The sequence below is a fragment of the Gavialis gangeticus genome, unplaced genomic scaffold (assembly GCF_001723915.1).
Source record: "Gavialis gangeticus isolate Ggan-Ray unplaced genomic scaffold, GavGan_comp1, whole genome shotgun sequence".
In the NCBI taxonomy this organism is placed as follows: domain Eukaryota; kingdom Metazoa; phylum Chordata; order Crocodylia; family Gavialidae; genus Gavialis; species Gavialis gangeticus.
The window spans coordinates 188,876,978-188,890,725 of record NW_017728992.1 but is presented as its reverse complement, the minus strand read 5'-3'; the positions used below and the strand labels follow the sequence as shown (position 1 = coordinate 188,890,725).

At 46.3% G+C, this 13,748-nt stretch overlaps 1 long non-coding RNA gene across 2 annotated transcripts in view; it reads right to left on the bottom strand.

Annotated features, from left to right (window-relative positions):
- LOC109305196 overlaps positions 1-13,748 on the bottom strand; it is a 184,619-nt gene that overhangs the window by 22,421 nt on the left and 148,450 nt on the right. For both annotated transcript variants that reach the window (XR_002099586.1, XR_002099588.1), the window contains exon 3: positions 7,930-8,465. This is a non-coding gene — a long non-coding RNA (uncharacterized LOC109305196). The remainder of the gene's footprint in view (positions 1-7,929; positions 8,466-13,748) is intronic.

Genomic DNA, 13,748 nt, shown 5'->3' with positions numbered 1-13,748 from the left:
GGGGGGGGGGGGGGCCTGCAGAGCCTGAGGGGACCCGAGGGGTGCGACGTGCGCCCATCCATGTCATGCCTCTGGTAGGCTGGCTACGGCTGGGACTGTCTACCCTGGGGGGTTCACAGGCAGGGCCTTGGGCCCTCCCGCGCATCCTCCTGCGCGAACTCACGCACCGGCAGGCAAGCGTGCCTGTTTGCGCAGCCCGGTTGCATGGCTCCATGGGGGGCTGGGCCAAGTAGGGGCCTGGGTGGGCCTTGACCCGGCCCGGCTCCACGCAGCCACCTCCTCCCACGCCTCTCACCATGCACTGTGACAAATCGGCCCTGAATGCTTTGAGGGGTTGGGGGGAAGCGGAGCTAGATGGACACAATGGATCACGAGGGAGAAAGCTGAAGAACGGCCGATCACAGTGGTGGGGATGCCCTGTCCTGCCCAGCGTATCTAAACCTGTAGATAAAAGAAAACCCTCTTTTAGAAAAAAACTCTCTCATGTGGGCAAGTCCTTCAGCAAGAGGTATAAAATACAGCATCTCCTCAGCTCTTTTGATCCATGCAGATTAGAGTGATGCAACCAGGCCTCTCTAGCTTTTGCTCAGATGAATAAAATAACCTCACAATTTGCTAGCTATCGTCTCTGACCTAGCGTTGGAGTTTGGCTGAATTTCTGCACAGAATTATTAGTCAGCCCTCACGAACCCTATTAATGCACGCGTGTGCTGGCGGTTACGCCCATTTAACCAGCTTGTGTTTTAACACAGACACTCTACTTTCAACACAGAACTTGAGACATTAAAACAACAACAAAAGAAAGATCACATGCTGCTCTCCATCTCCCTTGGACTCAAAGCAAATGACTTAACATTTCCTGCTCAGAACCATATTTGTCCTTTGCAAAAGAGGAACTTGCCAAGGCGATGGGGAGTGTTTCCAACCCTTATCTACAGCAGGTATTTTAATTAACTGGACCCCCGAGTCAAGCAAGACCACACAATGGTGAAAATGTCAGAGACCTGCCCACACAACACTTTCCCAATGGCTGGGGACTACAGGTCTGAGTTTTGCCAGGGGTGAAGCAGCCTCAGGGCACTGCCGTGCTGCATACATCTGTACTGGAACAAGCCTCCAGTCCACTGCCAGCCTCCCCCCTCCCTGCCCCTTTCAGCTTTGCAGGCTGAACACTCCCGGGATTTCTCCAAGCGCAGCAGCAAGGTGGCAGGCCTGCTCTCGCTTCTTCATTGGTATTCCTGGCATGAAGCAAGCTTGACAGCACGTTACTAGGAGTGTAAAAATACACACTGTGCTACTTTAATAGTAGCAGCTCAAAGCCCATTGGCATCCTCACTCGAATACTACACAAGAGACCAGCCAGCGTAGGCAAGCTTCTTCCTAGGATGGCCTGGTATGCGCCAGGCGGAAACAGGGAGGAGGAAGCACGGTTTTAAAAGCAAGATGGGAGGGTGATGCTGGGTCCTTAACTGCTGAAGCCAAACCTGGGTAAAACACACCCCGCTCTCCTTGAGGCAGGGGTACCAAACCTGCAGCATGAGTGCCACAGGTGGCAGAGGCGGCTTGTGTGTGTGGCAGGTGGAAGACTGGGGAGGGGGCAGTCAGCACATGGCAGACAGGGCGTGGAACAGAAAGCAGAGCATCAGATCAGGCAGGGAGTACAGGGTAGGATGCAGAGCAGGGAGGTGAAAGCTGAGCAGCAGACTGGGTAAGGGAAAGGGATCGACTCGGGGAGGGTGACGAGTGAATTTGTGGCACAGGTGCCAAAAAGCTTGGCCCCCACTGCCTTAAACCATTACGTCCAGTTCTTTACGATGATGCTTTTTACTGCAGTCTGAATTCTCCTTCTCCATGACGCTCTTCCCATCCCTCCCCCCCAGCTCATAACAGTTCCTCCTCCCCAAACTTCAGCATTTGCAATGTGAAGTCAGAGCACGGGGAAAGAAACCGATCCTGACACCTTGAAGCAAACTGAAAGAAGACTTTTTCTTTCAAGCACACACTACACAGCAGCCTCTGCAGCTCCCGCCACTCTCTCTGGTGCCGGCCCCAGATTTATTCAATTATGAGCAGATTAAAATGACTGCATTTGTACACCGTAATTGGCAATCGCTCCTCAGATAAAGGGCTGCTGGCCGCTTTGGGGTTATGGTGACATCAAAATAACAATGACGCTCTGAACTGGGCACTGCTTCTCTCCCGTAGTACAGTCAAAGCCTAGCGATGTGCAGATCCCAGGAAGGGAGCCAGAGAAATCTTTGCTAATGCTGGAACACAGGACAAAGCTGCAGAGGCAGCAGCCATTAAATGCTCCTTTTCTGACACAATAAATGCCCTGGGCTTCGTCCCACAAACCCAGGAAGCCGGGATCACCTTTACAACAAAGGTCGGGATGGCGGAAGCACCTCAAAACTTAGCCCTCACTGCCTGGCCTCTGACTCTTGGCTCTGTGCGTCCACTTAAAAGGAGTGCTGTCATACTGTATAGCAGGGAAGCAGCGGCACGCTCCCATGAGCAGAACCCCTTGAGACCACACTGTTCAATCCCTCAGAAAAGCTCATTTTTTTATTGCCCAAGTATAGATCATGATCTAGATTCATGACGAAATACAAGAGTCTTCAAAGTGGCGGGGGATTTCCCCTGGGAGGAGTTTCTGTGCAAAGTTGACTGGCCCAACTTGTGACTTAAGAGGGACTGAGATGCTTACATAGCCCTTATGCAGAAAAAGAGAGGTTCTCTGGACTTGTTTTATATACAAGGGGTTGCCTTTAAGGTGCCTCACCTACACACAACGACCATGAACCCAAGCCCGGTAGGTGGTGCTTTAGACCCTGCATTGCTTGGCTAATCCAGAGGCATAAGCAAATGTTAGAATCAGCCCAACTTCCTAACATGACCGCTCTGCCATATGGTCACTGGCTAGTGCTGGTCTCCCAATGACGTCCCATGATTGCCTGCTGTGCACTCTGGAAGGATGGACACGTCGGCCACAATCGAATGACGAAGAATTTGTGGAACTGCTCGGCTTGCTGCAGTAGACAGAACGAATGTTACCTATTGGGAAGAACTTTCTAACTATGCGGGAGGTTAAGCACTGAACAGGCAAGCTCGTGAGATTGCAGCATCTCAATTTCTGGAAGTTTAATTTGTTGGTTAGAGAAGCATTTATCTGGGATGGTTTAGATAGGGACAATCCTACCCTTAGCAGGGGGTTGAACTAGATGCCTCTTGAGGTCTTGTCAAGCCTGATTTTTCTGTGATTCTATGGGATAAGCCCCCCGAAGCCTTTGTGCCCTGGAAGTAAGTGCGACACCAGACTGGACACCTCTGCTCAAGTGTGATCTTCCAGGGTGGGTGCCTTCATTAGAGCTAGACTCACTTGTGCATCAAAAATGCACCCTGGACTGTTAATCCTTCCCTAATGAAAAGATGATGTGATGTGTCCATGGCATTATCTTGCCCCTGTGCTCTAATTCTTGGTCTGGGACAAAATCCTGGCTCCACTGAAGTCAATCGGAGTTGTGCCATTGATGTGAGACTCCTGTTTCACCTCCTGTGTTTTGTAATTCGCTCACTGGCTAGGAGCAAGCCAGTTTATCTCCCAAGCTCCTGTCTCTGACTGCACCCTACACCATATGAGAGCAAACCCTTACATGCATTTGGAAGATGTTGGGAGAAAATGCCCTGAATATAAGAAATACCACTCCACCATAAGCAGAGTTTTGTCCCCAAAAAGGGAGATGGGCCAGGCTCCCCATAAACTCCACTAGGAGCTTTGCTATCACTAATGATTTTAGGTGGTGGGTGCTCACCTACTAGGATGATGGGTGGCAGGGTAAAACCTGACTAGCGGGGCCTGGCAGGAGGATGTGTCTCTTGGTCCTAGCAGCGGGAAGGTGTTTACAAGTGTGCAAGGTGTGCTGGGAGACTGTTGCTTCCTTTGATCAGAATAAACTTGAGATATTCCTTCCTGACTTGTCACTCAGGGTTTTATCCTACAGCCGTTGTTTCAGACAGACATGATTAAACATACATGCTTCAATTATAAACTCTGCTTCTCACTGCACGAGCTGCTTTCTATTGGTTATTCTGTATTTGCTACAGCCCACCAGATATAATCAGACCTCCATGCAGTTCCCGTATAGCACAATATCCCCAGACAATTTAAAACACTCAAGGTCTGTTTATTAGATAATTATTTAGATTCACTCAACCAGACCATGGAAACGGTATTTCTCCTAAGACGCAAGAACCATTGACAAGATTTTAAGTGCCAATCCCCGAAACAAACAGCCTTCACCATAAGGAGCAGTTATTCACTAAACCTTAGAGCGCTTCCCTGCAAATTGCCCCAAGCAACACTCCTTCCAAAAAAGCCCCATGGCCAGATGATCCTTGTAGCATGCCCTGAAGGGTAAATTTGAACATAGTAGCCCCTCAGGTACCATGCACGTGTAATGGATGCAGTTCCTCCAGGTGATGAAAAGGTTTCTAAATTAAACACTGCTGAACAGGCATTGCTTCGTCTTTTATCCAAGTTGGTTTTAGCAGGTGTGCAGAGCTGCCCAATTCTAAGCTGTATTAACTTTGTTCCTAAACACTCAGGATTGGTTAAGGGGAACATAGGGGCTCCTCCTGAAAGGGCCTTGAGCTTGCAGGGCCCAGTTTTTTGGGATGTACACATTTGTACGGTAGGAATCAAAAAGCATGTAGACTCCAAATCTCTGGGATTTGGTTCATACCAGGCCAGGTCCCAGCTTTGTTCACTTCGATGAAACAATCCTATGTCAGGACATGCACGGAAATTATACTGCTGAGCATCTTTGGCAGAGAATATCATGAAAAATGCAAGGGAAGAAAGCTTGAAAAGGGGAGAAATAAGCCAAAGGGAAGGGGCTCCAAAGATGCAAAGACAAAGTGAACCAGAGATTCCTAGGGAAGGAGGGAGGAAGGAAAAAGATTAAAAAAATTGATATGGCTGCTTAAATAGCCTTCCTTCTTCCAACACCCCAAATTGCGGAGACCCTCTGGCTGTGGAAATGAGCTGAGAAAGATGAAATCGGCTGGTGCGGCCTGAGCAGACAAGATGGAAGTAGGTGGTACGTGAGGGGCTCAGGGAGCAAGTTTAAGGAGAACTTGCAGAATCACAAGGGGTGCTCCCCAAATCCAGTTCTGCGAAGGCTTTTGGAAGGAAAAGCTGGCCAGCTTTGCAACTTCAAGCAGCCACAAAGGGCAAGAGAGGATACTGCTCCTCCCTATACTCATTTCAACTGAAACGTGTAACTTTGTATAAACCTAGTGGCCTGGAACTGCTCTGGGATACGAGATCCTCCCTGCCAAATGCTGAAGGGACTGTCACTTAATTCACCACGCCTTCCATACCCAGCTTTTGCCACGGCACCTCTGAACCATTTGGCAACTTGGTGCAGGAACACCTTCCTCATCACGATCCTGGCACAATGTGACCCCGTGACACTGCCAGGGGCTGTGGGCTGCTCCTATGGCTATGGAGCACCATACTGAGCCATTCAATTGGCAGCCTGGCCTAGCCACAGACATCTTTTCTTTATTTCAGTACCTCAGGTTTCCCAGTGCCGAAATGCATCCAGGGGAGAACACCTGCAAAATACTGAGATGCTAGAAGATAAATTATACTGCTAAACACCCATTGTAATTGCTGCTAAAAAGTATTAGCCTCTGATAGGAGCAGGATACTGCCATGACTGCTCTGAAAGGGAGGTAAAAATTTGCAAGAGTGCCTTGGGGGAATGAAGTCCCAGTCTCAAAAGGGCTTATGTGATTTAGGTGCCTACGTCCCTTCTGAACATGGGACTTTTTTGCAAAATTTTACCCTGGGTCCTGTAGGACAGCTTGCATGGCCTTACAAGCATACTCCCCAGACTCATTCAGACTTTTCGTGGTCCTGCAGCTGCCCACAAAGAAACCGCAGAAAGGAGAAAAAAAAACCCTGCTAAAAAAAAAGGCATCTGACCTTGTCCATCCTTTTAATGAACTTTTCAAAATGAAAGACAGAGAGAGAGAGAGAGAGAGAGAGAGAGAGAGAGAGAGAGAGAGAGAATGTGCACAAGTGAGCGCTCATTCGAATGGGGTAAAAATATTTAGGGAAGTTATTACACTTCTCGGAAACTTCATGAGTCTATTATTTACAGGCCAGAGCAATCTGTAGAAAAGTCTGCAGCTAACAGGTTTAGCCCACAAGAGCATGTAAATGCTAACTTACTAATAATGGCCTCTGTGGCTGGAAAGCCCCTTTGATCAGCCACCTCAAATGCAGAGCTGTACTGGGCAGCCAGGCAGTGTGCCTGAGCTGCACGGTTGACTAAATATTGCAGAGACAAGAGCACAGGGAAAACACCAGAATGTGACTTCTGAGGTGTAATTCTCCATGCGGCGACAAATACACAGCAGATACCTGGAGGAAGAAGGCTGGGATTTCCACTGAGTGACAGCAAAGAGACTTCAGCAGCTCTGAAACGCTCACCTCCAACGTCACCCGAGCAGGCGACACACCATGTTAGAAACTCTTGTAAAACTCCTGAAGCCACGGCCCTCCATTCACTGGCTGGGGCAATAAGATGTGGTTGACCAGGAAGCTGAACGGCTTCTGAAGGGCAATGTCAGGATGTGACTTCAAGCATTTTTGTGGCGAGATTAATTAGTCTCAGCTGAGTCACTGGTAGAGACAGCAACACCTAAACCCAGAAGGTTTTAAAGGCAATTCCACCATTGGCAAATGGTGCGGCCATGATCACCATCTCATGAGACAAGCCACATTTTCCAGCACATTTCTGCACTGGCCTGCTTCACAACAAAGGAAGTATATCAAGGGCGTACATCAGGGCCTGGGGGAGCATTTGTTCAACAGGGGAGGACCAGAAATAATAGGCACAAGCTGAGCGAGGATCACTTCAGACTAGATGGAAGGAAAAGCTTCTTTCCAAGTTGAGTACCGAGGGTCTGGAACAGGCTCCCCGCAGAGGTGGTACTGTCACCCACCCTGGCAATCTTCAAAAAGCATCTTGACACCCATCTTGCTGGGGTCATCTGACCCCAGGGTCTTTCCTGCTCAGCTGCAGGGGGGCTGGACCCAGTGATCTGTAAGGTCCCTTCCAGCCCCTGACAACTATAAAACTATGAAGAGTCACCTCTGTAGCATGGGAGAGACCTAAGGGTTTGACCTTTATTCCTCAGTGGTGCTAATGCTCTAAACAAAGGTGGTTCAGAGACACAAAGAAGTTCCTAACTACACTACAACGGGTACCAGGGCGAGAGCAGACCCCCTGCATAGTTCTACCCATCACACCACAAAACTAAAAGTACAAACCAAACAGGAACACAAAAGGCTCATGTCACCCTTCTCTTCTAAAGAAGGCACACAACCCTACCCACCGCTCCCCACCCACACACACCCGTCCGTGGCTCACCATCCACTGCAGGACGCGAGACAAAACTGCTCTTCCTGATTTATTGAAAGTCCGTAACTTGCTCCAGCGTCTTTAAAGCCCTTCACTCCCTCACAGCTCTCTTTGCTCCTCTACAGTCTGTCTCTAGTCTTGGCCACTGGCAATGCCTTTGCAACCCCAGCCAATTCACAGGTGTCCTTTATTTCTGCAATTCAGTTCTTCACCTTCTTGCAATTCCCTCCTAAAAACAGACTGTCCTCCCTTGCCTTTGCTTTGGCATTATGACTACTACTTATTTCTATCTGGGATAATGCCTTTGAGGCCCTGATGATGCCATGAGCTGTACAGAACAGATTAGATGGGCAATAATATCCACAAACACCATGGGTAAAATCTGTTTCCCATTATAGTCAATGGAAGTTTTGCCTTGACTTCACTGAGGTTAATTTTTTATTTCTATGGTGCTGAATTATGTAAGTTCTGTGCAAAATATCAGTCCTCTTACCTGCTCTTGCACTCTGGGCTGCTGGTCCCAAGACAGAAATCAGATGCTGGAAAAAGATGAAAAAAAACCCCAGAAAACAGGAAAGCCACTAACTGCATGCTTAAAAAACATCTAAGCAATACAAAAATGTCTAGGCAATATAATTAATTATCACTATCTTGTTCATCTAATAAAAGATATCACCTCTGCCCCAGGAGTTTTGTCTGTCTAGGTAATTAATACACATGATCTTAGTAACTTTGCAGAAACTAAATAATTATCACTGTCCCACCTCTTCGGTCTGGCAATGTGTCTGCATTACTGTTTAGGTGAATGAATCGCAAGCAAGGGATTGTGCTGTTCATGAAAACAGAGGAAGTCAGAAGAACAGCGAGGTGTCAAAGGCAGGAAAAAAGACTCCCAGTTTTGTGTGTCAGCCACTGGACTGCTATCTTTTTATAAAGGCCATCTCTATCAATACTATGACAATGTGAGTCACTGTAATACTTATCTAATGGTGGCTGGATGTTCTCATGGTTCATATTTTCCAGGCAGATCTGTTAAAACAGAAAAAAAAACCAAGAAGGAAAAAACAACGTTAACAAAGAATTTAAAAAAAATCAAAGCAGTACCCGGGCCAGTAACAATGCATCAAATCAGTGGGTCAAGAAACACAGCAATTGCAGCTACAGGTAGAGAATGGACTGGAAAATAACTCTTCTCTTTCTAAGGGGAAAACAATACAAACCAGGGAAACATTTAAGCAGAAGCCAACTTCAAGAGGATCGGCCACTCTGTGTCCCACTACCTAATGCTCACTCCAGACTCATGCTAGCAAAGATGATAAACTAGAGCAAACAACTGCATATGGGGTTATGATTTTGGGATTCTGGCTCATGGGTTTATTCCACTAATAGTACTGTATTTTTCTGGTTTCTCCTTGTTTGGTGTTACTGCTGTGTCAGTGCTTAGCAATGAGCATGAATGTACTTAGTTTAATCAATAGTAGAGAGCTTGCGGTCCCCATATGCCACATATGTGACACTTGTATGTGTTTGCACAGAAATGCATGCATGCACAAACTCCCATATTACAGCAATATAACCAAAACCAAGATAGAGAGAGAAACTACAGCACTATCCTGTTTTGACTCTCCATTAAATAATCCGTTATACTCCACTTCTGAACAGTTACTTGTATGGTTCAGATTAAGATCTGGACATTTTCCCCACATCAAGGAACTGACTCACTGACTAAGGACCAACTGATTTTACTGCAGTAGGATCAACTCGTGATGCTTACTGAGGATGATGGCTGCAATGTCAAAGAGAGTTTGAAAGAACTAAACATGTTTAGCAAGCAGAAAAGATGATTAAAAGGGGTATATGGTAGCAGTCTTCAAAAATTTGGAGAGCTGCTGGAAAGAAGAGGGAAAACAACTTTTCTCCCTTGTTGAAGAGGGCAGAACACATACTGATGGCTTTAAACTGCAGCAATGTACATTTAGATCAGACATCAGGAACATCTTCCTTAAGCAGTGAGGCAGTGGAGCAGACTGTCTAGGGAAGCTGTAAAATTTAGGGGGAGGCAGAGAGGAGAGGTGAGGGGGTTGTTTGGGGTGTGCTGATGCTCCCGTTGGGGCTTAAAAACCCAGAGGTTCCTAACTGGGCCATCTTGCTTCTCTGCGTAGACCGAGACTGATGACATCTGGGATGCGGAAGAATTTTACTCTACAGTCAGACCAGCGCAGACTGCAGGGGTGTTCACCTTGTGCAGCAGGAGGCATGCTTACCGTGCTGGGACCTATGACCCCAGCTGACTTCCTGCCCCTGGGGTGGAGGGGCTGGACTCGATGATCTTCCGAGGTCCCTTCCAGCCCTAATGTCTATGAAATCTGTGAAATCCTTTTCCTTGGGTCTCTCAAACATATTTTTACAACCATTTCCTGTCCTTGCACAGAAAGGATGCTGACAGTGCCCTCCTTCCTCTGGCTTTACCTGTGGCAAGTTAAAGGGTGTTTTTGATGTTTCGGGCATTATGTCTTGGAGTTGTGTATGAGGGTTGTTCTTGAAGTTTTGAACAACAGGACAGTTAATTCCAATTTGTCAGGGTAGTTCAGACAGGGACAACCCTGGCTTGAGCAGGGGGTTGGGACGAAGGGACCTCCAGAGGTCCCTTGCAACTCAACTTTTCTATGATCTGAAGTCACCCAGCAGATGTCGTATTAAAATCTATTCTAGTCCATTTGGATTCTTGTGCTGTGCCTGGTAGAGCTGGGCAGTGACACAAACATACTCTCCTTTGCATATAATGCTCCTGGGACTTTGGCAGGTAGAATGAGCAAGACAGTAACACCCCAGAGAGAGCCCAACCCATTCAGTGAAGTAGGAGAGAGTATTTTGTATACATGGAGAGCGCCCGATCCTGAATGGCTCTCTTAATTCCAGACTGCACCGGCTTGCAGCATCAACATCTCACTAAGAAACTGGGCTAAAATCCAACCCGTGCACATTTCACCATGGTTATAAGTTGTATTTACTATGCGGTTTCTATAAACACCAACCCCAACCAAAACAGATAAAATTGCAAATATACTGCTGTGTGGGTACCAGGTGGCCTTAAAGCCCTGGTCTTGCAGGGACCACTACAATTAAAACAAAATGCCACCACCTTGGGAAGAACAGCAGCTGTGTCAGGCCTTCTGCCCCCACCTACAGGTCTTTAAAGGCTGACTGTTATACAGATGGTCAACTCATCACTGAAAGACCTGGCCAACATTAGCAAAAAGCCATCAGATAACCACAGGTATCCTTCCTGCTTCTTACCAGAATTGTGTTCCCAAGTTACTTAACATTTGCATTTTCACAGAGCAGCTTTTTACATATTGGCTTCTTTTCTACCTTGGAGAACTCATAACAGCTTCAGCTTTTCCTTTGCCTGATGAAGGGCACGTGGGCCCGAAAGCTTGCAAAGAACATTTTTTTTTGCAACTATTTAGTTGGTCTAATAAAAGATACCACCTCTACCCAAAGAGTTTTGTCTGCCAATTCAGCAAAACATTTAAAGCAAATTCTTAACTGCAGGTATAGGAGGAATCCCACTGATGTTCAGGAAAGTATGGAAGCTTGACAGATTCACAGAGGCAAACTGCTCTTTTTACACTGGCATCATCCCACTGGTATGACTCTCTTTACCAAGATAAATGTGTTTGGAGCAGCCTTGCTTATTGCTCTTCCCAGTACAGATATAAGGCCTTTTACACCAGCAAAGTGACATCTGCATTAGGGATCTGCATTTGGTTTGTTTAAAAATATTGCTTACAAAAACCCATAACTCATTAATATTAGATATTAAATAACAGATTTAAAAAATTGTGTGGGGACTAGGGCTATGAGATATACTTCACTTTCAGCACAAATTTAAGTTCCACAGAACTCAACTGCTTTGTTGGACGGGGCTGGGATTACTCCAAAAGAGTAAATATTTTTGTACAATCAGAGGTTATACCAAGACCCCTTACAGGTTTCTTTTGCTCCTTCCTAGTCCTTGCTGTTAGCTCAAGGCATAGAAGACTGGGAAAAAATGAAGCCTAGGTCCACAACATCATTAAGGCACTGAGTCAGGTTCTTACCAGGCAAGGTTATTTTCTGAAGCCCTAATACCAGCCAGCACTGCCGTTATAATTATTTGGAGATAACAAGAACTTTCTCACATGCAATGATGTGATCTTTCCATTCACCAATTAGCTGCGTTTAGGCAAAAATCAGCTGAGCCATACAATTGATGGGGGCAAAATCTCTTAGAGAACTTTCTTACCAGTGAACTCTTAAATGAGGGGGTGGGGGAAACACCCCAAGGGTTCCCAAGGGGGCTGAGTCATAGCCCAGGCCTCTCTTGGAGTTTTTTCTCTGAAATCTCCAAACACCTCCGCAAGTTCACACTACAAAAAGGAAGAGAAAAGCCCAGGTATGAATCACATGTTCTGAGTGCTCGCTCAGCCCCAAAAATGTTTCACAGTCACTGAACAATTTCTGCACAGGCTGTTAAAATAGACCAAAAAAAAAAACAAAAAACTTCCCAGCCTGAAGGATGGCAGCCTTCATTTCTGGGTGGGCTGAAGACAGCTCAGTCACTTGCTCTATCCCCAAGACCCAAACCAGGTGTGAAGATTGACAAGATGTGCCGCAAAGCTTCTGTGTAGCCCCTTCCAACCTCTCAGTGAAGAGCCCCGAAAAGCAAAGAGCGTTCATACAGAGCAAGCGCAGCGAATCCCTGCACCGTGACAACCACCACCTTCATTCCTGAAGGCTGGTCTCACAGCATAAGGAGGACAGATCAACTGTGTATTCAACCAGAAAACCAAGTCCAAAGGAAACCGAAGCTGTGACTGGCTGTGGAGACCAGTCCCAAATCAAATGCCCCAGCATAGCGCGTGGTGCCTTTCGGATGGTCCTGCAGTTTCATCAGTGGAGACAGGACCTTCAACGCCCAACCCAGAGACCTCCAGCACCTGAACCAAAGGAAAAATGCCTCTACATGTGAGCATGTACATGTCCTCCTCTATTGATGAATGCACAACTGAGGGCCAACAAAAAATTGTGGCTATTTAAAAAAATAAAGAGCCTACTACTAGCTCAAGTCTTGGGAACCACATATTGGAAGGAGGAGGGTCTAAGTCCCATCCCTGAATTTCTCAGTGTCTACAAGGTTTAAGTGACAACCGTTAGGCTTCAAAATGGCCACTTACTTATCACCATATTATAAGATAAGACCTGGAAAAATCCCTTGGTAATCATTAACACTTAAACCTGAGTACTTCCTTGGTCTCTCTGTACTATGTTATGTAAGAGAACTTAAGGGGAGTAAATTTAAGGCTTACACACTACTTAAAACCCATTTCAGATTAGTATTAAGTTGGATTTAAAATAATTTAGATTAACAATCTGGTGACGGTGAGCTCCCCTTCCAATAAATTTGGGATTCTGACCCCCAACTGTGCGGCGCTTGTTTCTTTATTACTGCTACTTTCACAGATGTTGAGGTCAGCAAACCAAACAATCGTCTGGTCTAAAGTCTTGCATAACACTGACCACAGAATTGCAGCCACTAATGCCTGCATCCAACTTGTTAACTTGTGATCACACAAGAGCACCTGTCTGAGACAGAGATCCAGCCTGGAAAAAGAGGCCACACCTACACGAGAGGCTGGCGGCGCAATTACCTGATACTACTGTCAGCAGCGTCACGTGGCAGCAACCGTGACGCAACACTACTGTGTAATATTAAGCTACTGAGCAGCAGCATTACAAAAAACGCATTCGTCAGCACTACTGTGCAGTAGCTTGGGTTACTGTGCAGTCATTTAGTACTTGTACTTATACAAGAGCTAAACAAGTACTAAATGACTGCACAGCACCGACTGCATAATCAGCGTCTTGTGTAGATGCGGCCACACAGTGATTAATTTATACATGCAAATCAGATGAAAGGTCAAGTGATCCTTCCTGGGATCAGGAGTTCCAAGGTGTATAAGCCTATTACATGCTGGGTTCAGACCACTAAACCACCTACCTGGTCACTTGGCCAGCATCTCAGAAAAATCCTAGTATCTTTAATGAGGGCAGAACTCCCCTCTCTGAACATTAGCCTATCAAATCAAACAGAAAGCTGTTTCTTTCCTTCCTTCACAAATCCTCTTTTACAAAGCTATAGGGCTAGAAGTGACATCCTGACTCACTGAGTGGAGATCCCTCAGGGCTGCTAGCCTAAGAAATTTCTTTTTACTGACAATCTGAAAGCTTTTTACTGATAGCCTTTTTTTTTTTTTTTTTTTTTTTTTA